Genomic DNA, 27,287 nt, shown 5'->3' on the forward strand with positions numbered 1-27,287 from the left:
CCAAATAGGACCAAATAGGGCCGAACCGAGCCGAATCAAGGCAAATCGAGCCGAATCGAGTCGGATCGACCACGGTCGAGCTGAATGGAGCCGAATGGAGCCGAAATGAGCCAAACAGAGACAAACAAAATGAACCGAGCAAAATCACACCTAATCGCATCGAATCTCGTTTAATTCCATCAAATCCCACCAAAAGACATCGAAACTCATGGAATCTCACCGAATCCCATCTAATTGTGTCAAATCGGGTCGAATGGTGTCGAATTGAATGGAACCGAATTAAATTGAATAGATTAGAGCAGTGTAGGTTAGGCTGGGATTCAGTAGGTTAGGGCACAGAAGAATAGAATAGAGTAGAACAGAAGAGAATACAAAGAGTAGAATGGAGTAGAGTTGAGTAGAGTAGAATAGTCAGAGTTGAGTAGTGCAGAATATAGATGAATAGATCCAATTCAAGTCAATTGAGTCGAGTGGAGAGGTAACGAGTCAAATCACGATGAATCAAATCGAATTGAATAGATTACAGCAAAATAGAGTAGGGTAGAGTAGAATACTTTAAAATGGAGTAGAATGGTGAGCAATGGAATCGAATGGAGTAGAATAGAGTAGAAAAGAGCCGCAGAGGGCCCAAGAGGGCTGAATCGAGCTGAAGTGAGGCAAATCGAGACTAATGGAGCCGAATCGAGCCTAATCAAGCCGAATCGACACTATTCGAGCCAAATGGAGCCGAATGGACACGAATCGAACCAATTCAACCTGACTCTTGCCAAAATTCGTCGAATCGAATTGAATAGATTAGAGTAGGGGAGGTTCGGGTAGGGTAGGGTAGGGTAGAATAGAGTAGAGTAGAATAGAATACAACAGAACAATACAGAATGAATACAGAAAAGAGTAGGCTAGAGTAGAGTAGCGGGGAATAGAGTAGAGTAGAATAGATTCAAACAGAGACAAATAAGGCCAAATCGAGCCGAATCGCGTCGAAATGGGTTGAATCAAATGCAATCAAGTGGATTAGAATACATTAGAGTTGGGTAGCGTAGGGTAGGGTAGAATAGAGTAGAACAGAATAGAAATAATACAATAGAATAGGGGAGTAGACTAGAGTACAATAGACTAGAATAGAGTCGAATAGAGCTGAATAGAGCCAAATGGAGACAAAATGAGAGGAATCGCATGGAATCGATTTGAGTAAATTAGAGTGGTGTAGGTTAGGGTAGAGCAGAATAGAGTAGAATAGCATAGAATGGTGTGGAATGAATAGAATGGAGTAGAATGGAGTTAAATAGAGACGAATAGAGCAGAAAAGAGTCGAATAGAGCAGAACAGGGCCGAATAAGGCCGAATCGAGCTGCGTCAAGCTTAATCGCGTCGAATCGCGTTAAATGCGTCAAATCCAATTGAAACGTATAGATTAGACATGGGAAGGGGAGGGTAGAAGAGAAAAGAATAGAGTAGAATAGAAGAGATTAGAACAAAATAGGGCTAGAATAGAATAGAGTGGAAAAGAGTAGAGTCGAATAGAGCCGAATAGGCCGAGTAGAGACGAATAGAGACGAGTGGAGCTGAATACAGCCAAAAAGAGCCTTGGTGCCGAATCGCACCTAATCGAGCTGAATCAAGCAGCTTCGCACCGACTGTCCCCGAATAGCGTCGGATCGCATCGAATCGAGTTGAGTCACATCGTTTTTGCATCAAACAAGGTCAAACTGCTTCATATTGGGTCGAATCCCATCGTATCGGATCCAATAACCTCGAATTGTGTCAAATCTCATAGAATCCGACTGAATCACGGTGACTAGCATGGAATCGCATCAAATCTCTTTGAATCCCTTCGAATGCCTTCAGATCTGTTCGAATCCAGTCGAAAGCTGCACAATCACGTCGAATTGAATTGAATTGAATCAAGTAGATTAAAGCAGGGTAGGTTTGGGTGGGGTGCAGCAGGGTTGGGTAGGGTAGAATAGAATAGAGTACGACAGAATAGGAGAGAACAGAACAGAATAGAAAGAATACAACAGAATACAATAGAGTAGAATAGAGTCAAATAGTGCACAACATAGCCGAATTGAGCCAAATGGAGACAAAACGAGGCGAATCGCATCGAATCGCTTTGAATCAGGTCAAATCAAATCGAACCGATTAGAATAGATTAGGGTAGGGAAGGGCAAAGGGCAGAATAAAATAGAGGAGAATAGTATAGAACGGAATAGAATGAAGTTGAATGGAGTCCAACAGAGATGGATAGAGACGAAGAGAGCAGAAAAGAGTCGAATAGGGCAGAATAGGGCCGAAATGGCTGAATAGGGCCAAATAAGGCCTAATCGTGCAGAATCCAGCAGAATCAATGCAATTCGAGCCAAGTCGAGCCGAATGGAGCGAAATGGAGCCAAATAGAGCCGATTCGAACCGAATCAAGCTGATTCAAGCCTAATCGCGTGGAAATGCATTGAATCGAATCGGATGAAATAGATTAGAGAAGGGGACGAGAGGGGCGGGGAGGGTAGAATAGAACAGAACAGAACAGTAGAGAATAGAAAGAATAGAATATAGTTCAGTAGGGTAGAGCAGAGAAGAGTCGAGTAGAGTAGAACTGAGTCGAATGGAGTCAAATAGTGCAGGATATAGCTGAAAAGAACCAATTCTAGCCGAATTGAGCCAGATGGAAACAAAACGAGATGAATCGCTTCGAATTGCTTCGAATTGCGTCCAATCGAATCGATGAGAGTAGGGTAGGGTAGAACAGAATAGAGTAGAACGGTGTAGAATGGAGTAGAATGGAGTCCAATGGAGTTGAATAGAGACAGATAGAGTAGAAAAGAGTCGAATTGAGTCGAATAGGGCCGAATAAGCTGAACCGAGCCAAATCGAGTTGAAACGAACAGAATCGAGCTGAATCGAAGCGATTCCAGCCAAATCGAGCTGAATCGAGCTGATGTGGCTGCATCGAGCCGATTCACGCAAAATCGCGTGCAACCGCATCAAAACGCTTTGAATCGAATCAAATGGAATAGAATAGGTTAGGGTAGGGTAGTTTCTGTTAGGGTAAGCTAGGGTAGAAGAAAGTAGACTACAGTAGAGTAGACAAGAGAAGGCTAGAGTAGTAGCCTAGACTAGTAAGCTGGACTAGTCAGCTAGAACTGGTGGCATAGATCAGTAGCCTAGACAACTAGCCTTGAATAGTACCATTGCCTTGACAAGTACCCTAAGTCATCCGAACTAGTACCCTTGGCTTAACTAGTAGTCTTTAACTAGTTCCTTGGCCTCCAACAGTAGTCTCTCCAACTAGTACCTCGCCTTAACTCGTATTCTTAACTAGTGCCCTTAACTAGTAGCCTTGCCTTAACTATTAGCCTTAACTAGCATCCTGGCATAAACTAGTAGCCTAAACTACTGACCTTGCCCTAATCAGTACCCCCAACAAGTACCCATGCCTTAACTAGTACCCTGAACTACTATCCTGGCCTTAACTTGTACCCTTACATAACTAGTACCCTTAACTAGTACCCTAGCTTTAACTAGTAGCCTCAACTAGTACCCTTGCGTTAAGTAGTACCCTTGCCCGAACTAATACCCTTATTAAGTACCGCACGGTGCAGTAGAATAGGGTACGGTAGCATGCGGTGGAACAGAGAAAAGAGAATAGACCAGCAATGGTCAGGGTAGGTTAGTTTAGTGTAGGGTATGGTAGATAGCATAGGATGGAATAGAGAAAATAGAAAACGAGAATAGAATACAACAGAATAGAAAAGAACAGGCTAGATTAGGATAGGGTAGGTCGGGGTAGGGTTCTGTAGAATAGAATAGTGTAGAATGGAGTCGAATGGTGTGGAATGGAGTCGAACAGAGATGAATAGGGTAGAAAAGAGTTGACTAGAGCGGAATAGCGCCAAATAGGACCAAATAGGGCCGAACCGAGCCGAATCAAGGCAAATCGAGCCGAATCGAGTCGGAAGGACCACGGTCAAGCTGAATGGAGCCGAATGGAGCCGAAATGAGCCAAACAGAGACAAACAAAATGAACCGAGCAAAATCACACCTAATCGCATCGAATCTCGTTTAATTCCATCAAATCCCACCAAAAGCCATCGAAACTCATGGAATCTCACCGAATCCCATCTAATTGTGTCAAATCGGGTCGAATGGTGTCGAATTGAATGGAACCGAATTAAATTGAATAGATTAGAGCAGTGTAGGTTAGGCTGGGATTCAGTAGGTTAGGGCACAGAAGAATAGAATAGAGTAGAACAGAAGAGAATACAAAGAGTAGAATGGAGTAGAGTTGAGTAGAGTAGAATAGTCAGAGTTGAGTAGTGCAGAATATAGATGAATAGATCCAATTCAAGTCAATTGAGTCGAGTGGAGAGGTAACGAGTCAAATCACGATGAATCAAATCGAATTGAATAGATTACAGCAAAATAGAGTAGGGTAGAGTAGAATACTTTAAAATGGAGTAGAATGGTGAGCAATGGAATCGAATGGAGTAGAATAGAGTAGAAAAGAGCCGCAGAGGGCCCAAGAGGGCTGAATCGAGCTGAAGTGAGGCAAATCGAGACTAATGGAGCCGAATCGAGCCTAATCAAGCCGAATCGACACTATTCGAGCCAAATGGAGCCGAATGGACACGAATCGAACCAATTCAACCTGACTCTTGCCAAAATTCGTCGAATCGAATTGAATAGATTAGAGTAGGGGAGGTTCGGGTAGGGTAGGGTAGGGTAGAATAGAGTAGAGTAGAATAGAATACAACAGAACAATACAGAATGAATACAGAAAAGAGTAGGCTAGAGTAGAGTAGCGGGGAATAGAGTAGAGTAGAATAGATTCAAACAGAGACAAATAAGGCCAAATCGAGCCGAATCGCGTCGAAATGGGTTGAATCAAATGCAATCAAGTGGATTAGAATACATTAGAGTTGGGTAGCGTAGGGTAGGGTAGAATAGAGTAGAACAGAATAGAAATAATACAATAGAATAGGGGAGTAGACTAGAGTACAATAGACTAGAATAGAGTCGAATAGAGCTGAATAGAGCCAAATGGAGACAAAATGAGAGGAATCGCATGGAATCGATTTGAGTAAATTAGAGTGGTGTAGGTTAGGGTAGAGCAGAATAGAGTAGAATAGCATAGAATGGTGTGGAATGAATAGAATGGAGTAGAATGGAGTTAAATAGAGACGAATAGAGCAGAAAAGAGTCGAATAGAGCAGAACAGGGCCGAATAAGGCCGAATCGAGCTGCGTCAAGCTTAATCGCGTCGAATCGCGTTAAATGCGTCAAATCCAATTGAAACGTATAGATTAGACATGGGAAGGGGAGGGTAGAAGAGAAAAGAATAGAGTAGAATAGAAGAGATTAGAACAAAATAGGGCTAGAATAGAATAGAGTGGAAAAGAGTAGAGTCGAATAGAGCCGAATAGGCCGAGTAGAGACGAATAGAGACGAGTGGAGCTGAATACAGCCAAAAAGAGCCTTGGTGCCGAATCGCACCTAATCGAGCTGAATCAAGCAGCTTCGCACCGACTGTCCCCGAATAGCGTCGGATCGCATCGAATCGAGTTGAGTCACATCGTTTTTGCATCAAACAAGGTCAAACTGCTTCATATTGGGTCGAATCCCATCGTATCGGATCCAATAACCTCGAATTGTGTCAAATCTCATAGAATCCGACTGAATCACGGTGACTAGCATGGAATCGCATCAAATCTCTTTGAATCCCTTCGAATGCCTTCAGATCTGTTCGAATCCAGTCGAAAGCTGCACAATCACGTCGAATTGAATTGAATTGAATCAAGTAGATTAAAGCAGGGTAGGTTTGGGTGGGGTGCAGCAGGGTTGGGTAGGGTAGAATAGAATAGAGTACGACAGAATAGGAGAGAACAGAACAGAATAGAAAGAATACAACAGAATACAATAGAGTAGAATAGAGTCAAATAGTGCACAACATAGCCGAATTGAGCCAAATGGAGACAAAACGAGGCGAATCGCATCGAATCGCTTTGAATCAGGTCAAATCAAATCGAACCGATTAGAATAGATTAGGGTAGGGAAGGGCAAAGGGCAGAATAAAATAGAGGAGAATAGTATAGAACGGAATAGAATGAAGTTGAATGGAGTCCAACAGAGATGGATAGAGACGAAGAGAGCAGAAAAGAGTCGAATAGGGCAGAATAGGGCCGAAATGGCTGAATAGGGCCAAACAAGGCCTAATCGTGCAGAATCCAGCAGAATCAATGCAATTCGAGCCAAGTCGAGCCGAATGGAGCGAAATGGAGCCAAATAGAGCCGATTCGAACCGAATCAAGCTGATTCAAGCCTAATCGCGTGGAAATGCATTGAATCGAATCGGATGAAATAGATTAGAGAAGGGGACGAGAGGGGCGGGGAGGGTAGAATAGAACAGAACAGAACAGTAGAGAATAGAAAGAATAGAATATAGTTCAGTAGGGTAGAGCAGAGAAGAGTCGAGTAGAGTAGAACTGAGTCGAATGGAGTCAAATAGTGCAGGATATAGCTGAAAAGAACCAATTCTAGCCGAATTGAGCCAGATGGAAACAAAACGAGATGAATCGCTTCGAATTGCTTCGAATTGCGTCCAATCGAATCGATGAGAGTAGGGTAGGGTAGAACAGAATAGAGTAGAACGGTGTAGAATGGAGTAGAATGGAGTCCAATGGAGTTGAATAGAGACAGATAGAGTAGAAAAGAGTCGAATTGAGTCGAATAGGGCCGAATAAGCTGAACCGAGCCAAATCGAGTTGAAACGAACAGAATCGAGCTGAATCGAAGCGATTCCAGCCAAATCGAGCTGAATCGAGCTGATGTGGCTGCATCGAGCCGATTCACGCAAAATCGCGTGCAACCGCATCAAAACGCTTTGAATCGAATCAAATGGAATAGAATAGGTTAGGGTAGGGTAGTTTCTGTTAGGGTAAGCTAGGGTAGAAGAAAGTAGACTACAGTAGAGTAGACAAGAGAAGGCTAGAGTAGTAGCCTAGACTAGTAAGCTGGACTAGTCAGCTAGAACTGGTGGCATAGATCAGTAGCCTAGACAACTAGCCTTGAATAGTACCATTGCCTTGACAAGTACCCTAAGTCATCCGAACTAGTACCCTTGGCTTAACTAGTAGTCTTTAACTAGTTCCTTGGCCTCCAACAGTAGTCTCTCCAACTAGTACCTCGCCTTAACTCGTATTCTTAACTAGTGCCCTTAACTAGTAGCCTTGCCTTAACTATTAGCCTTAACTAGCATCCTGGCATAAACTAGTAGCCTAAACTACTGACCTTGCCCTAATCAGTACCCCCAACAAGTACCCATGCCTTAACTAGTACCCTGAACTACGATCCTGGCCTTAACTTGTACCCTTACATAACTAGTACCCTTAACTAGTACCCTAGCTTTAACTAGTAGCCTCAACTAGTACCCTTGCGTTAAGTAGTACCCTTGCCCGAACTAATACCCTTATTAAGTACCGCACGGTGCAGTAGAATAGGGTACGGTAGCATGCGGTGGAACAGAGAAAAGAGAATAGACCAGCAATGGTCAGGGTAGGTTAGTTTAGTGTAGGGTATGGTAGATAGCATAGGATGGAATAGAGAAAATAGAAAACGAGAATAGAATACAACAGAATAGAAAAGAACAGGCTAGATTAGGATAGGGTAGGTCGGGGTAGGGTTCTGTAGAATAGAATAGTGTAGAATGGAGTCGAATGGTGTGGAATGGAGTCGAACAGAGATGAATAGGGTAGAAAAGAGTTGACTAGAGCGGAATAGCGCCAAATAGGACCAAATAGGGCCGAACCGAGCCGAATCAAGGCAAATCGAGCCGAATCGAGTCGGATCGACCACGGTCAAGCTGAATGGAGCCGAATGGAGCCGAAATGAGCCAAACAGAGACAAACAAAATGAACCGAGCAAAATCACACCTAATCGCATCGAATCTCGTTTAATTCCATCAAATCCCACCAAAAGCCATCGAAACTCATGGAATCTCACCGAATCCCATCTAATTGTGTCAAATCGGGTCGAATGGTGTCGAATTGAATGGAACCGAATTAAATTGAATAGATTAGAGCAGTGTAGGTTAGGCTGGGATTCAGTAGGTTAGGGCACAGAAGAATAGAATAGAGTAGAACAGAAGAGAATACAAAGAGTAGAATGGAGTAGAGTTGAGTAGAGTAGAATAGTCAGAGTTGAGTAGTGCAGAATATAGATGAATAGATCCAATTCAAGTCAATTGAGTCGAGTGGAGAGGTAACGAGTCAAATCACGATGAATCAAATCGAATTGAATAGATTACAGCAAAATAGAGTAGGGTAGAGTAGAATACTTTAAAGTGGAGTAGAATGGTGAGCAATGGAATCGAATGGAGTAGAATAGAGTAGAAAAGAGCCGCAGAGGGCCCAAGAGGGCTGAATCGAGCTGAAGTGAGGCAAATCGAGACTAATGGAGCCGAATCGAGCCTAATCAAGCCGAATCGACACTATTCGAGCCAAATGGAGCCGAATGGACACGAATCGAACCAATTCAACCTGACTCTTGCCAAAATTCGTCGAATCGAATTGAATAGATTAGAGTAGGGGAGGTTCGGGTAGGGTAGGGTAGAATAGAGTAGAGTAGAATAGAATACAACAGAACAATACAGAATGAATACAGAAAAGAGTAGGCTAGAGTAGAGTAGCGGGGAATAGAGTAGAGTAGAATAGATTCAAACAGAGACAAATAAGGCCAAATCGAGCCGAATCGCGTCGAAATGGGTTGAATCAAATGCAATCAAGTGGATTAGAATACATTAGAGTTGGGTAGCGTAGGGTAGGGTAGAATAGAGTAGAACAGAATAGAAATAATACAATAGAATAGGGGAGTAGACTAGAGTACAATAGACTAGAATAGAGTCGAATAGAGCTGAATAGAGCCAAATGGAGACAAAATGAGAGGAATCGCATGGAATCGATTTGAGTAAATTAGAGTGGTGTAGGTTAGGGTAGAGCAGAATAGAGTAGAATAGCATAGAATGGTGTGGAATGAATAGAATGGAGTAGAATGGAGTTAAATAGAGACGAATAGAGCAGAAAAGAGTCGAATAGAGCAGAACAGGGCCGAATAAGGCCGAATCGAGCTGCGTCAAGCTTAATCGCGTCGAATCGCGTTAAATGCGTCAAATCCAATTGAAACGTATAGATTAGACATGGGAAGGGGAGGGTAGAAGAGAAAAGAATAGAGTAGAATAGAAGAGATTAGAACAAAATAGGGCTAGAATAGAATAGAGTGGAAAAGAGTAGAGTCGAATAGAGCCGAATAGGCCGAGTAGAGACGAATAGAGACGAGTGGAGCTGAATACAGCCAAAAAGAGCCTTGGTGCCGAATCGCACCTAATCGAGCTGAATCAAGCAGCTTCGCACCGACTGTCCCCGAATAGCGTCGGATCGCATCGAATCGAGTTGAGTCACATCGTTTTTGCATCAAACAAGGTCAAACTGCTTCATATTGGGTCGAATCCCATCGTATCGGATCCAATAACCTCGAATTGTGTCAAATCTCATAGAATCCGACTGAATCACGGTGACTAGCATGGAATCGCATCAAATCTCTTTGAATCCCTTCGAATGCCTTCAGATCTGTTCGAATCCAGTCGAAAGCTGCACAATCACGTCGAATTGAATTGAATTGAATCAAGTAGATTAAAGCAGGGTAGGTTTGGGTGGGGTGCAGCAGGGTTGGGTAGGGTAGAATAGAATAGAGTACGACAGAATAGGAGAGAACAGAACAGAATAGAAAGAATACAACAGAATACAATAGAGTAGAATAGAGTCAAATAGTGCACAACATAGCCGAATTGAGCCAAATGGAGACAAAACGAGGCGAATCGCATCGAATCGCTTTGAATCAGGTCAAATCAAATCGAACCGATTAGAATAGATTAGGGTAGGGAAGGGCAAAGGGCAGAATAAAATAGAGGAGAATAGTATAGAACGGAATAGAATGAAGTTGAATGGAGTCCAACAGAGATGGATAGAGACGAAGAGAGCAGAAAAGAGTCGAATAGGGCAGAATAGGGCCGAAATGGCTGAATAGGGCCAAACAAGGCCTAATCGTGCAGAATCCAGCAGAATCAATGCAATTCGAGCCAAGTCGAGCCGAATGGAGCGAAATGGAGCCAAATAGAGCCGATTCGAACCGAATCAAGCTGATTCAAGCCTAATCGCGTGGAAATGCATTGAATCGAATCGGATGAAATAGATTAGAGAAGGGGACGAGAGGGGCGGGGAGGGTAGAATAGAACAGAACAGAACAGTAGAGAATAGAAAGAATAGAATATAGTTCAGTAGGGTAGAGCAGAGAAGAGTCGAGTAGAGTAGAACTGAGTCGAATGGAGTCAAATAGTGCAGGATATAGCTGAAAAGAACCAATTCTAGCCGAATTGAGCCAGATGGAAACAAAACGAGATGAATCGCTTCGAATTGCTTCGAATTGCGTCCAATCGAATCGATGAGAGTAGGGTAGGGTAGAACAGAATAGAGTAGAACGGTGTAGAATGGAGTAGAATGGAGTCCAATGGAGTTGAATAGAGACAGATAGAGTAGAAAAGAGTCGAATTGAGTCGAATAGGGCCGAATAAGCTGAACCGAGCCAAATCGAGTTGAAACGAACAGAATCGAGCTGAATCGAAGCGATTCCAGCCAAATCGAGCTGAATCGAGCTGATGTGGCTGCATCGAGCCGATTCACGCAAAATCGCGTGCAACCGCATCAAAACGCTTTGAATCGAATCAAATGGAATAGAATAGGTTAGGGTAGGGTAGTTTCTGTTAGGGTAAGCTAGGGTAGAAGAAAGTAGACTACAGTAGAGTAGACAAGAGAAGGCTAGAGTAGTAGCCTAGACTAGTAAGCTGGACTAGTCAGCTAGAACTGGTGGCATAGATCAGTAGCCTAGACAACTAGCCTTGAATAGTACCATTGCCTTGACAAGTACCCTAAGTCATCCGAACTAGTACCCTTGGCTTAACTAGTAGTCTTTAACTAGTTCCTTGGCCTCCAACAGTAGTCTCTCCAACTAGTACCTCGCCTTAACTCGTATTCTTAACTAGTGCCCTTAACTAGTAGCCTTGCCTTAACTATTAGCCTTAACTAGCATCCTGGCATAAACTAGTAGCCTAAACTACTGACCTTGCCCTAATCAGTACCCCCAACAAGTACCCATGCCTTAACTAGTACCCTGAACTACGATCCTGTCCTTAACTTGTACCCTTACATAACTAGTACCCTTAACTAGTACCCTAGCTTTAACTAGTAGCCTCAACTAGTACCCTTGCGTTAAGTAGTACCCTTGCCCGAACTAATACCCTTATTAAGTACCGCACGGTGCAGTAGAATAGGGTACGGTAGCATGCGGTGGAACAGAGAAAAGAGAATAGACCAGCAATGGTCAGGGTAGGTTAGTTTAGTGTAGGGTATGGTAGATAGCATAGGATGGAATAGAGAAAATAGAAAACGAGAATAGAATACAACAGAATAGAAAAGAACAGGCTAGATTAGGATAGGGTAGGTCGGGGTAGGGTTCTGTAGAATAGAATAGTGTAGAATGGAGTCGAATGGTGTGGAATGGAGTCGAACAGAGATGAATAGGGTAGAAAAGAGTTGACTAGAGCGGAATAGCGCCAAATAGGACCAAATAGGGCCGAACCGAGCCGAATCAAGGCAAATCGAGCCGAATCGAGTCGGATCGACCACGGTCAAGCTGAATGGAGCCGAATGGAGCCGAAATGAGCCAAACAGAGACAAACAAAATGAACCGAGCAAAATCACACCTAATCGCATCGAATCTCGTTTAATTCCATCAAATCCCACCAAAAGCCATCGAAACTCATGGAATCTCACCGAATCCCATCTAATTGTGTCAAATCGGGTCGAATGGTGTCGAATTGAATGGAACCGAATTAAATTGAATAGATTAGAGCAGTGTAGGTTAGGCTGGGATTCAGTAGGTTAGGGCACAGAAGAATAGAATAGAGTAGAACAGAAGAGAATACAAAGAGTAGAATGGAGTAGAGTTGAGTAGAGTAGAATAGTCAGAGTTGAGTAGTGCAGAATATAGATGAATAGATCCAATTCAAGTCAATTGAGTCGAGTGGAGAGGTAACGAGTCAAATCACGATGAATCAAATCGAATTGAATAGATTACAGCAAAATAGAGTAGGGTAGAGTAGAATACTTTAAAGTGGAGTAGAATGGTGAGCAATGGAATCGAATGGAGTAGAATAGAGTAGAAAAGAGCCGCAGAGGGCCCAAGAGGGCTGAATCGAGCTGAAGTGAGGCAAATCGAGACTAATGGAGCCGAATCGAGCCTAATCAAGCCGAATCGACACTATTCGAGCCAAATGGAGCCGAATGGACACGAATCGAACCAATTCAACCTGACTCTTGCCAAAATTCGTCGAATCGAATTGAATAGATTAGAGTAGGGGAGGTTCGGGTAGGGTAGGGTAGGGTAGAATAGAGTAGAGTAGAATAGAATACAACAGAACAATACAGAATGAATACAGAAAAGAGTAGGCTAGAGTAGAGTAGCGGGGAATAGAGTAGAGTAGAATAGATTCAAACAGAGACAAATAAGGCCAAATCGAGCCGAATCGCGTCGAAATGGGTTGAATCAAATGCAATCAAGTGGATTAGAATACATTAGAGTTGGGTAGCGTAGGGTAGGGTAGAATAGAGTAGAACAGAATAGAAATAATACAATAGAATAGGGGAGTAGACTAGAGTACAATAGACTAGAATAGAGTCGAATAGAGCTGAATAGAGCCAAATGGAGACAAAATGAGAGGAATCGCATGGAATCGATTTGAGTAAATTAGAGTGGTGTAGGTTAGGGTAGAGCAGAATAGAGTAGAATAGCATAGAATGGTGTGGAATGAATAGAATGGAGTAGAATGGAGTTAAATAGAGACGAATAGAGCAGAAAAGAGTCGAATAGAGCAGAACAGGGCCGAATAAGGCCGAATCGAGCTGCGTCAAGCTTAATCGCGTCGAATCGCGTTAAATGCGTCAAATCCAATTGAAACGTAGAGATTAGACATGGGAAGGGGAGGGTAGAAGAGAAAAGAATAGAGTAGAATAGAAGAGATTAGAACAAAATAGGGCTAGAATAGAATAGAGTGGAAAAGAGTAGAGTCGAATAGAGCCGAATAGGCCGAGTAGAGACGAATAGAGACGAGTGGAGCTGAATACAGCCAAAAAGAGCCTTGGTGCCGAATCGCACCTAATCGAGCTGAATCAAGCAGATTCGCACCGACTGTCCCCGAATAGCGTCGGATCGCATCGAATCGAGTTGAGTCACATCGTTTTTGCATCAAACAAGGTCAAACTGCTTCATATTGGGTCGAATCCCATCGTATCGGATCCAATAACCTCGAATTGTGTCAAATCTCATAGAATCCGACTGAATCACGGTGACTAGCATGGAATTGCATCAAATCTCTTTGAATCCCTTCGAATGCCTTCAGATCTGTTCGAATCCAGTCGAAAGCTGCACAATCACGTCGAATTGAATTGAATTGAATCAAGTAGATTAAAGCAGGGTAGGTTTGGGTGGGGTGCAGCAGGGTTGGGTAGGGTAGAATAGAATAGAGTACGACAGAATAGGAGAGAACAGAACAGAATAGAAAGAATACAACAGAATACAATAGAGTAGAATAGAGTCAAATAGTGCACAACATAGCCGAATTGAGCCAAATGGAGACAAAACGAGGCGAATCGCATCGAATCGCTTTGAATCAGGTCAAATCAAATCGAACCGATTAGAATAGATTAGGGTACGGAAGGGCAAAGGGCAGAATAAAATAGAGGAGAATAGTATAGAACGGAATAGAATGAAGTTGAATGGAGTCCAACAGAGATGGATAGAGACGAAGAGAGCAGAAAAGAGTCGAATAGGGCAGAATAGGGCCGAAATGGCTGAATAGGGCCAAACAAGGCCTAATCGTGCAGAATCCAGCAGAATCAATGCAATTCGAGCCAAGTCGAGCCGAATGGAGCGAAATGGAGCCAAATAGAGCCGATTCGAACCGAATCAAGCTGATTCAAGCCTAATCGCGTGGAAATGCATTGAATCGAATCGGATGAAATAGATTAGAGAAGGGGACGAGAGGGGCGGGGAGGGTAGAATAGAACAGAACAGAACAGTAGAGAATAGAAAGAATAGAATATAGTTCAGTAGGGTAGAGCAGAGAAGAGTCGAGTAGAGTAGAACTGAGTCGAATGGAGTCAAATAGTGCAGGATATAGCTGAAAAGAACCAATTCTAGCCGAATTGAGCCAGATGGAAACAAAACGAGATGAATCGCTTCGAATTGCTTCGAATTGCGTCCAATCGAATCGATGAGAGTAGGGTAGGGTAGAACAGAATAGAGTAGAACGGTGTAGAATGGAGTAGAATGGAGTCCAATGGAGTTGAATAGAGACAGATAGAGTAGAAAAGAGTCGAATTGAGTCGAATAGGGCCGAATAAGCTGAACCGAGCCAAATCGAGTTGAAACGAACAGAATCGAGCTGAATCGAAGCGATTCCAGCCAAATCGAGCTGAATCGAGCTGATGTGGCTGCATCGAGCCGATTCACGCAAAATCGCGTGCAACCGCATCAAAACGCTTTGAATCGAATCAAATGGAATAGAATAGGTTAGGGTAGGGTAGTTTCTGTTAGGGTAAGCTAGGGTAGAAGAAAGTAGACTACAGTAGAGTAGACAAGAGAAGGCTAGAGTAGTAGCCTAGACTAGTAAGCTGGACTAGTCAGCTAGAACTGGTGGCATAGATCAGTAGCCTAGACAACTAGCCTTGAATAGTACCATTGCCTTGACAAGTACCCTAAGTCATCCGAACTAGTACCCTTGCCTTAACCAGTAGTCTTTAACTAGTCCCTTGGCCTCCAACAGTAGTCTTAACTAGTACCTCGCCTTAACTCGTATTCTTAACTAGTGCCCTTAACTAGTAGCCTTGCCTTAACTAGTAGCCTTAACTAGCATCCTGGCACAAAGTAGTAGCCTGAACTACTGACCTTGCCTTAATCAGTACCCCCAACAAGTACCCATGCCTTAACTAGTACCCTGAACTACTATCCTGGCCTTAACTTGTACCCTTACATAACCAGTACCCTTAACTAGTACCCTAGCTTTAACTAGTAGCCTGAACTAGTACCCTTGCGTTAAGTAGTACCCTTGCCCGAACTAATACCCTTATTAAGTACCGCACGGTGCGGTAGAATCGGGTACGGTAGCATGCGGTGGAACAGAGAAAATAGAATAGACCAGCAATGGTCAGGGTAGGTTAGTTTCGTGTAGGGTATGGTAGATAGCATAGGATGGAATAGAGAAAATAGAAAACGAGAATAGAATACAACAGAATAGAAAAGAACAGGCTAGATTAGGATAGGGTAGGTCGGGGTAGGGTTCTGTAGAATAGAATAGTGTAGAATGGAGTCGAATGGTGTGGAATGGAGTCGAACAGAGATGAATAGGGTAGAAAAGAGTTGACTAGAGCGGAATAGCGCCAAATAGGACCAAATAGGGCCGAACCGAGCCGAATCAAGGCAAATCGAGCCGAATCGAGTCGGATCGACCACGTTCGAGCGGAATGGAGCCGAATGGAGCCGAAATGAGCCAAACAGAGACGAACAAAATGAACCGAGCAAAATCACACCTAATCGCATCGAATCTCGTTTAATTCCATCAAATCCCACCAAAAGCCATCGAAACTCATGGAATCTCACCGAATCCCATCTAATTGTGTCAAATCGGGTCGAATGGTGTCGAATTGAATGGAACCGAATTAAATTGAATAGATTAGAGTAGTGTAGGTTAGGCTGGGATTCAGTAGGTTAGGGCACAGAAGAATAGAATAGAGTAGAACAGAAGAGAATACAAAGAGTAGAATGGAGTAGAGTTGAGTAGAGTAGAATAGTCAGAGTTGAGTAGTGCAGAATATAGATGAATAGATCCAATTCAAGTCAATTGAGTCGAGTGGAGAGGTAACGAGTCAAATCACGATGAATCAAATCGAATTGAATAGATTACAGCAAAATAGAGTAGGGTAGAGTAGAATACTTTAAAATGGAGTAGAATGGTGAGCAATGGAATCGAATGGAGTAGAATAGAGTAGAAAAGAGCCGCAGAGGGCCCAAGAGGGCTGAATCGAGCTGAAGTGAGGCAAATCGAGACTAATGGAGCCGAATCGAGCCTAATCAAGCCGAATCGACACTATTCGAGCCAAATGGAGCCGAATGGACACGAATCGAACCAATTCAACCTGACTCTTGCCAAAATTCGTCGAATCGAATTGAATAGATTAGAGTAGGGGAGGTTCGGGTAGGGTAGGGTAGGGTAGAATAGAGTAGAGTAGAATAGAATACAACAGAACAATACAGAGTGAATACAGAAAAGAGTAGGCTAGAGTAGAGTAGCGGGGAATAGAGTAGAGTAGAATAGATTCAAACAGAGACAAATAAGGCCAAATCGAGCCGAATCGCGTCGAAATGGGTTGAATCAAATGCAATCAAGTGGATTAGAATACATTAGAGTTGGGTAGCGTAGTGTAGGGTAGAATAGAGTAGAACAGAATAGAAATAATACAATAGAATAGGGGAGTAGACTAGAGTACAATAGACTAGAATAGAGTCGAATAGAGCTGAATAGAGCCAAATGGAGACAAAATGAGAGGAATCGCATGGAATCGATTTGAGTAAATTAGAGTGGTGTAGGTTAGGGTAGAGCAGAATAGAGTAGAATAGCATAGAATGGTGTGGAATGAATAGAATGGAGTAGAATGGAGTTAAATAGAGACGAATAGAGCAGAAAAGAGTCGAATAGAGCAGAACAGGGCCGAATAAGGCCGAATCGAGCTGCGTCAAGCTTAATCGCGTCGAATCGCGTTAAATGCGTCAAATCCAATTGAAACGTATAGATTAGACATGGGAAGGGGAGGGTAGAAGAGAAAAGAATAGAGTAGAATAGAAGAGATTAGAACAAAATAGGGCCAGAATAGAATAGAGTGGAAAAGAGTAGAGTCGAATAGAGCCGAATAGGCCGAGTAGAGACGAATAGAGACGAATGGAGCTGAATACAGCCAAAAAGAGCCTTAGTGCCGAATCGCACCTAATCGAGCTGAATCAAGCAGATTCGCACCGACTGTCCCCGAATAGCGTCGGATCACGTCGAATCGAGTTGAGTCACATCGTTTTTGCATCAAACAAGGTCAAACTGCTTCATATTGGGTCGAATCCCATCGTATCGGATCCAATAACCTCGAATTGTGTCAAATCTCATAGAATCCGACTGAATCACGGTGACTAGCATGGAATCGCATCAAATCTCTTTGAATCCCTTCGAATGCCTTCAGATCTGTTCGAATCCAGTCGAAAGCTGCACAATCACGTCGAATTGAATTGAATTGAATCAAGTAGATTAAAGCAGGGTAGGTTTGGGTGGGGTGCAGCAGGGTTGGGTAGGGTAGAATAGAATAGAGTACGACAGAATAGGAGAGAACAGAACAGAATAGAAAGAATACAACAGAATACAATAGAGTAGAATAGAGTCAAATAGTGCACAACATAGCCGAACTGAGCCAAATGGAGACAAAACGAGGCGAATCGCATCGAATCGCTTTGAATCAGGTCAAATCAAATCGAACCGATTAGAATAGATTAGGGTAGGGAAGGGCAGAATAAAATAGAGGAGAATAGTATAGAACGGAATAGAATGAAGTTGAATGGAGTCCAACAGAGATGGATAGAGACGAAGAGAGCAGAAAAGAGTCGAATAGGGCAGAATAGGGCCGAAATGGCTGAATAGGGCCAAATAAGGCCTAATCGTGCAGAATCCAGCAGAATCAATGCAATTCGAGCCAAGTCGAGCCGAATGGAGCGAAATGGAGCCAAATAGAGCCGATTCGAACCGAATCAAGCTGATTCAAGCCTAATCGCGTGGAAATGCATTGAATCGAATCGGATGAAATAGATTAGAGAAGGGGACGAGAGGGGCGGGGAGGGTAGAATAGAACAGAACAGAACAGTAGAGAATAGAAAGAATAGAATATAGTTCAGTAGGGTAGAGCAGAGAAGAGTCGAGTAGAGTAGAACTGAGTCGAATGGAGTCAAATAGTGCAGGATATAGCTGAAAAGAACCAATTCTAGCCGAATTGAGCCAGATGGAAACAAAACGAGATGAATCGCTTCGAATTGCTTCGAATTGCGTCCAATCGAATCGATGAGAGTAGGGTAGGGTAGAACAGAATAGAGTAGAACGGTGTAGAATGGAGTAGAATGGAGTCCAATGGAGTTGAATAGAGACAGATAGAGTAGAAAAGAGTCGAATTGAGTCGAATAGGGCCGAATAAGCTGAACCGAGCCAAATCGAGTTGAAACGAACAGAATCGAGCTGAATCGAAGCGATTCCAGCCAAATCGAGCTGAATCGAGCTGATGTGGCTGCATCGAGCCGATTCACGCAAAATCGCGTGCAACCGCATCAAAATGCTTTGAATCGAATCAAATGGAATAGAATAGGTTAGGGTAGGGTAGTTTCTGATAGGGTAAGCCAGGGTAGAAGAAAGTAGACTACAGTAGAGTAGACAAGAGAAGGCTAGAGTAGTAGCCTAGACTAGTAAGCTGGACTAGTCAGCTAGAACTGGTGGCATAGATCAGTAGCCTAGACAACTAGCCTTGAATAGTACCATTGCCTTGACAAGTACCCTAAGTCATCCGAACTAGTACCCTTGCCTTAACCAGTAGTCTTTAACTAGTCCCTTGGCCTCCAACAGTAGTCTTAACTAGTACCTCGCCTTAACTCGTATTCTTAACTAGTGCCCTTAACTAGTAGCCTTGCCTTAACTAGTAGCCTTAACTAGCATCCTGGCACAAAGTAGTAGCCTGAACTACTGACCTTGCCTTAATCAGTACCCCCAACAAGTACCCATGCCTTAACTAGTACCCTGAACTACTATCCTGGCCTTAACTTGTACCCTTACATAACCAGTACCCTTAACTAGTACCCTAGCTTTAACTAGTAGCCTGAACTAGTACCCTTGCGTTAAGTAGTACCCTTGCCCGAACTAATACCCTTATTAAGTACCGCACGGTGCGGTAGAATCGGGTACGGTAGCATGCGGTGGAACAGAGAAAATAGAATAGACCAGCAATGGTCAGGGTAGGTTAGTTTCGTGTAGGGTATGGTAGATAGCATAGGATGGAATAGAGAAAATAGAAAACGAGAATAGAATACAACAGAATAGAAAAGAACAGGCTAGATTAGGATAGGGTAGGTCGGGGTAGGGTTCTGTAGAATAGAATAGTGTAGAATGGAGTCGAATGGTGTGGAATGGAGTCGAACAGAGATGAATAGGGTAGAAAAGAGTTGACTAGAGCGGAATAGCGCCAAATAGGACCAAATAGGGCCGAACCGAGCCGAATCAAGGCAAATCGAGCCGAATCGAGTCGGATCGACCACGTTCGAGCGGAATGGAGCCGAATGGAGCCGAAATGAGCCAAACAGAGACGAACAAAATGAACCGAGCAAAATCACACCTAATCGCATCGAATCTCGTTTAATTCCATCAAATCCCACCAAAAGCCATCGAAACTCATGGAATCTCACCGAATCCCATCTAATTGTGTCAAATCGGGTCGAATGGTGTCGAATTGAATGGAACCGAATTAAATTGAATAGATTAGAGTAGTGTAGGTTAGGCTGGGATTCAGTAGGTTAGGGCACAGAAGAATAGAATAGAGTAGAACAGAAGAGAATACAAAGAGTAGAATGGAGTAGAGTTGAGTAGAGTAGAATAGTCAGAGTTGAGTAGTGCAGAATATAGATGAATAGATCCAATTCAAGTCAATTGAGTCGAGTGGAGAGGTAACGAGTCAAATCACGATGAATCAAATCGAATTGAATAGATTACAGCAAAATAGAGTAGGGTAGAGTAGAATACTTTAAAATGGAGTAGAATGGTGAGCAATGGAATCGAATGGAGTAGAATAGAGTAGAAAAGAGCCGCAGAGGGCCCAAGAGGGCTGAATCGAGCTGAAGTGAGGCAAATCGAGACTAATGGAGCCGAATCGAGCCTAATCAAGCCGAATCGACACTATTCGAGCCAAATGGAGCCGAATGGACACGAATCGAACCAATTCAACCTGACTCTTGCCAAAATTCGTCGAATCGAATTGAATAGATTAGAGTAGGGGAGGTTCGGGTAGGGTAGGGTAGGGTAGAATAGAGTAGAGTAGAATAGAATACAACAGAACAATACAGAATGAATACAGAAAAGAGTAGGCTAGAGTAGAGTAGCGGGGAATAGAGTAGAGTAGAATAGATTCAAACAGAGACAAATAAGGCCAAATCGAGCCGAATCGCGTCGAAATGGGTTGAATCAAATGCAATCAAGTGGATTAGAATACATTAGAGTTGGGTAGCGTAGGGTAGGGTAGAATAGAGTAGAACAGAATAGAAATAATACAATAGAATAGGGGAGTAGACTAGAGTACAATAGACTAGAATAGAGTCGAATAGAGCTGAATAGAGCCAAATGGAGACAAAATGAGAGGAATCGCATGGAATCGATTTGAGTAAATTAGAGTGGTGTAGGTTAGGGTAGAGCAGAATAGAGTAGAATAGCATAGAATGGTGTGGAATGAATAGAATGGAGTAGAATGGAGTTAAATAGAGACGAATAGAGCAGAAAAGAGTCGAATAGAGCAGAACAGGGCCGAATAAGGCCGAATCGAGCTGCGTCAAGCTTAATCGCGTCGAATCGCGTTAAATGCGTCAAATCCAATTGAAACGTATAGATTAGACATGGGAAGGGGAGGGTAGAAGAGAAAAGAATAGAGTAGAATAGAAGAGATTAGAACAAAATAGGGCCAGAATAGAATAGAGTGGAAAAGAGTAGAGTCGAATAGAGCCGAATAGGCCGAGTAGAGACGAATAGAGACGAATGGAGCTGAATACAGCCAAAAAGAGCCTTAGTGCCGAATCGCACCTAATCGAGCTGAATCAAGCAGATTCGCACCGACTGTCCCCGAATAGCGTCGGATCACGTCGAATCGAGTTGAGTCACATCGTTTTTGCATCAAACAAGGTCAAACTGCTTCATATTGGGTCGAATCCCATCGTATCGGATCCAATAACCTCGAATTGTGTCAAATCTCATAGAATCCGACTGAATCACGGTGACTAGCATGGAATCCCATCAAATCTCTTTGAATCCCTTCGAATGCCTTCAGATCTGTTCGAATCCAGTCGAAAGCTGCACAATCACGTCGAATTGAATTGAATTGAATCAAGTAGATTAAAGCAGGGTAGGTTTGGGTGGGGTGCAGCAGGGTTGGGTAGGGTAGAATAGAATAGAGTACGACAGAATAGGAGAGAACAGAACAGAATAGAAAGAATACAACAGAATACAATAGAGTAGAATAGAGTCAAATAGTGCACAACATAGCCGAACTGAGCCAAATGGAGACAAAACGAGGCGAATCGCATCGAATCGCTTTGAATCAGGTCAAATCAAATCGAACCGATTAGAATAGATTAGGGTAGGGAAGGGCAGAATAAAATAGAGGAGAATAGTATAGAACGGAATAGAATGAAGTTGAATGGAGTCCAACAGAGATGGATAGAGACGAAGAGAGCAGAAAAGAGTCGAATAGGGCAGAATAGGGCCGAAATGGCTGAATAGGGCCAAATAAGGCCTAATCGTGCAGAATCCAGCAGAATCAATGCAATTCGAGCCAAGTCGAGCCGAATGGAGCGAAATGGAGCCAAATAGAGCCGATTCGAACCGAATCAAGCTGATTCAAGCCTAATCGCGTGGAAATGCATTGAATCGAATCGGATGAAATAGATTAGAGAAGGGGACGAGAGGGGCGGGGAGGGTAGAATAGAACAGAACAGAACAGTAGAGAATAGAAAGAATAGAATATAGTTCAGTAGGGTAGAGCAGAGAAGAGTCGAGTAGAGTAGAACTGAGTCGAATGGAGTCAAATAGTGCAGGATATAGCTGAAAAGAACCAATTCTAGCCGAATTGAGCCAGATGGAAACAAAACGAGATGAATCGCTTCGAATTGCTTCGAATTGCGTCCAACCGAATCGATGAGAGTAGGGTAGGGTAGAACAGAATAGAGTAGAACGGTGTAGAATGGAGTAGAATGGAGTCCAATGGAGTTGAATAGAGACAGATAGAGTAGAAAAGAGTCGAATTGAGTCGAATAGGGCCGAATAAGCTGAACCGAGCCAAATCGAGTTGAAACGAACAGAATCGAGCTGAATCGAAGCGATTCCAGCCAAATCGAGCTGAATCGAGCTGATGTGGCTGCATCGAGCCGATTCACGCAAAATCGCGTGCAACCGCATCAAAATGCTTTGAATCGAATCAAATGGAATAGAATAGGTTAGGGTAGGGTAGTTTCTGATAGGGTAAGCCAGGGTAGAAGAAAGTAGACTACAGTAGAGTAGACAAGAGAAGGCTAGAGTAGTAGCCTAGACTAGTAAGCTGGACTAGTCAGCTAGAACTGGTGGCATAGATCAGTAGCCTAGACAACTAGCCTTGAATAGTACCATTGCCTTGACAAGTACCCTAAGTCATCCGAACTAGTACCCTTGCCTTAACCAGTAGTCTTTAACTAGTCCCTTGGCCTCCAACAGTAGTCTTAACTAGTACCTCGCCTTAACTCGTATTCTTAACTAGTGCCCTTAACTAGTAGCCTTGCCTTAACTAGTAGCCTTAACTAGCATCCTGGCACAAAGTAGTAGCCTGAACTACTGACCTTGCCTTAATCAGTACCCCCAACAAGTACCCATGCCTTAACTAGTACCCTGAACTACTATCCTGGCCTTAACTTGTACCCTTACATAACCAGTACCCTTAACTAGTACCCTAGCTTTAACTAGTAGCCTGAACTAGTACCCTTGCGTTAAGTAGTACCCTTGCCCGAACTAATACCCTTATTAAGTACCGCACGGTGCGGTAGAATCGGGTACGGTAGCATGCGGTGGAACAGAGAAAATAGAATAGACCAGCAATGGTCAGGGTAGGTTAGTTTCGTGTAGGGTATGGTAGATAGCATAGGATGGAATAGAGAAAATAGAAAACGAGAATAGAATACAACAGAATAGAAAAGAACAGGCTAGATTAGGATAGGGTAGGTCGGGGTAGGGTTCTGTAGAATAGAATAGTGTAGAATGGAGTCGAATGGTGTGGAATGGAGTCGAACAGAGATGAATAGGGTAGAAAAGAGTTGACTAGAGCGGAATAGCGCCAAATAGGACCAAATAGGGCCGAACCGAGCCGAATCAAGGCAAATCGAGCCGAATCGAGTCGGATCGACCACGTTCGAGCGGAATGGAGCCGAATGGAGCCGAAATGAGCCAAACAGAGACGAACAAAATGAACCGAGCAAAATCACACCTAATCGCATCGAATCTCGTTTAATTCCATCAAATCCCACCAAAAGCCATCAAAACTCATGGAATCTCACCGAATCCCATCTAATTGTGTCAAATCGGGTCGAATGGTGTCGAATTGAATGGAACCGAATTAAATTGAATAGATTAGAGTAGTGTAGGTTAGGCTGGGATTCAGTAGGTTAGGGCACAGAAGAATAGAATAGAGTAGAACAGAAGAGAATACAAAGAGTAGAATGGAGTAGAGTTGAGTAGAGTAGAATAGTCAGAGTTGAGTAGTGCAGAATATAGATGAATAGATCCAATTCAAGTCAATTGAGTCGAGTGGAGAGGTAACGAGTCAAATCACGATGAATCAAATCGAATTGAATAGATTACAGCAAAATAGAGTAGGGTAGAGTAGAATACTTTAAAATGGAGTAGAATGGTGAGCAATGGAATCGAATGGAGTAGAATAGAGTAGAAAAGAGCCGCAGAGGGCCCAAGAGGGCTGAATCGAGCTGAAGTGAGGCAAATCGAGACTAATGGAGCCGAATCGAGCCTAATCAAGCCGAATCGACACTATTCGAGCCAAATGGAGCCGAATGGACACGAATCGAACCAATTCAACCTGACTCTTGCCAAAATTCGTCGAATCGAATTGAATAGATTAGAGTAGGGGAGGTTCGGGTAGGGTAGGGTAGGGTAGAATAGAGTAGAGTAGAATAGAATACAACAGAACAATACAGAATGAATACAGAAAAGAGTAGGCTAGAGTAGAGTAGCGGGGAATAGAGTAGAGTAGAATAGATTCAAACAGAGACAAATAAGGCCAAATCGAGCCGAATCGCGTCGAAATGGGTTGAATCAAATGCAATCAAGTGGATTAGAATACATTAGAGTTGGGTAGCGTAGGGTAGGGTAGAATAGAGTAGAACAGAATAGAAATAATACAATAGAATAGGGGAGTAGACTAGAGTACAATAGACTAGAATAGAGTCGAATAGAGCTGAATAGAGCCAAATGGAGACAAAATGAGAGGAATCGCATGGAATCGATTTGAGTAAATTAGAGTGGTGTAGGTTAGGGTAGAGCAGAATAGAGTAGAATAGCATAGAATGGTGTGGAATGAATAGAATGGAGTAGAATGGAGTTAAATAGAGACGAATAGAGCAGAAAAGAGTCGAATAGAGCAGAACAGGGCCGAATAAGGCCGAATCGAGCTGCGTCAAGCTTAATCGCGTCGAATCGCGTTAAATGCGTCAAATCCAATTGAAACGTATAGATTAGACATGGGAAGGGGAGGGTAGAAGAGAAAAGAATAGAGTAGAATAGAAGAGATTAGAACAAAATAGGGCCAGAATAGAATAGAGTGGAAAAGAGTAGAGTCGAATAGAGCCGAATAGGCCGAGTAGAGACGAATAGAGACGAATGGAGCTGAATACAGCCAAAAAGAGCCTTAGTGCCGAATCGCACCTAATCGAGCTGAATCAAGCAGATTCGCACCGACTGTCCCCGAATAGCGTCGGATCACGTCGAATCGAGTTGAGTCACATCGTTTTTGCATCAAACAAGGTCAAACTGCTTCATATTGGGTCGAATCCCATCGTATCGGATCCAATAACCTCGAATTGTGTCAAATCTCATAGAATCCGACTGAATCACGGTGACTAGCATGGAATCGCATCAAATCTCTTTGAATCCCTTCGAATGCCTTCAGATCTGTTCGAATCCAGTCGAAAGCTGCACAATCACGTCGAATTGAATTGAATTGAATCAAGTAGATTAAAGCAGGGTAGGTTTGGGTGGGGTGCAGCAGGGTTGGGTAGGGTAGAATAGAATAGAGTACGACAGAATAGGAGAGAACAGAACAGAATAGAAAGAATACAACAGAATACAATAGAGTAGAATAGAGTCAAATAGTGCACAACATAGCCGAACTGAGCCAAATGGAGACAAAACGAGGCGAATCGCATCGAATCGCTTTGAATCAGGTCAAATCAAATCGAACCGATTAGAATAGATTAGGGTAGGGAAGGGCAGAATAAAATAGAGGAGAATAGTATAGAACGGAATAGAATGAAGTTGAATGGAGTCCAACAGAGATGGATAGAGACGAAGAGAGCAGAAAAGAGTCGAATAGGGCAGAATAGGGCCGAAATGGCTGAATAGGGCCAAATAAGGCCTAATCGTGCAGAATCCAGCAGAATCAATGCAATTCGAGCCAAGTCGAGCCGAATGGAGCGAAATGGAGCCAAATAGAGCCGATTCGAACCGAATCAAGCTGATTCAAGCCTAATCGCGTGGAAATGCATTGAATCGAATCGGATGAAATAGATTAGAGAAGGGGACGAGAGGGGCGGGGAGGGTAGAATAGAACAGAACAGAACAGTAGAGAATAGAAAGAATAGAATATAGTTCAGTAGGGTAGAGCAGAGAAGAGTCGAGTAGAGTAGAACTGAGTCGAATGGAGTCAAATAGTGCAGGATATAGCTGAAAAGAACCAATTCTAGCCGAATTGAGCCAGATGGAAACAAAACGAGATGAATCGCTTCGAATTGCTTCGAATTGCGTCCAACCGAATCGATGAGAGTAGGGTAGGGTAGAACAGAATAGAGTAGAACGGTGTAGAATGGAGTAGAATGGAGTCCAATGGAGTTGAATAGAGACAGATAGAGTAGAAAAGAGTCGAATTGAGTCGAATAGGGCCGAATAAGCTGAACCGAGCCAAATCGAGTTGAAACGAACAGAATCGAGCTGAATCGAAGCGATTCCAGCCAAATCGAGCTGAATCGAGCTGATGTGGCTGCATCGAGCCGATTCACGCAAAATCGCGTGCAACCGCATCAAAATGCTTTGAATCGAATCAAATGGAATAGAATAGGTTAGGGTAGGGTAGTTTCTGATAGGGTAAGCCAGGGTAGAAGAAAGTAGACTACAGTAGAGTAGACAAGAGAAGGCTAGAGTAGTAGCCTAGACTAGTAAGCTGGACTAGTCAGCTAGAACTGGTGGCATAGATCAGTAGCCTAGACAACTAGCCTTGAATAGTACCATTGCCTTGACAAGTACCCTAAGTCATCCGAACTAGTACCCTTGCCTTAACCAGTAGTCTTTAACTAGTCCCTTGGCCTCCAACAGTAGTCTTAACTAGTACCTCGCCTTAACTCGTATTCTTAACTAGTGCCCTTAACTAGTAGCCTTGCCTTAACTAGTAGCCTTAACTAGCATCCTGGCACAAAGTAGTAGCCTGAACTACTGACCTTGCCTTAATCAGTACCCCCAACAAGTACCCATGCCTTAACTAGTACCCTGAACTACTATCCTGGCCTTAACTTGTACCCTTACATAACCAGTACCCTTAACTAGTACCCTAGCTTTAACTAGTAGCCTGAACTAGTACCCTTGCGTTAAGTAGTACCCTTGCCCGAACTAATACCCTTATTAAGTACCGCACGGTGCGGTAGAATCGGGTACGGTAGCATGCGGTGGAACAGAGAAAATAGAATAGACCAGCAATGGTCAGGGTAGGTTAGTTTCGTGTAGGGTATGGTAGATAGCATAGGATGGAATAGAGAAAATAGAAAACGAGAATAGAATACAACAGAATAGAAAAGAACAGGCTAGATTAGGATAGGGTAGGTCGGGGTAGGGTTCTGTAGAATAGAATAGTGTAGAATGGAGTCGAATGGTGTGGAATGGAGTCGAACAGAGATGAATAGGGTAGAAAAGAGTTGACTAGAGCGGAATAGCGCCAAATAGGACCAAATAGGGCCGAACCGAGCCGAATCAAGGCAAATCGAGCCGAATCGAGTCGGATCGACCACGTTCGAGCGGAATGGAGCCGAATGGAGCCGAAATGAGCCAAACAGAGACG

This window comes from Loxodonta africana, chromosome 20 (genome assembly GCF_030014295.1).
Source record: "Loxodonta africana isolate mLoxAfr1 chromosome 20, mLoxAfr1.hap2, whole genome shotgun sequence".
Taxonomy (NCBI): domain Eukaryota; kingdom Metazoa; phylum Chordata; class Mammalia; order Proboscidea; family Elephantidae; genus Loxodonta; species Loxodonta africana.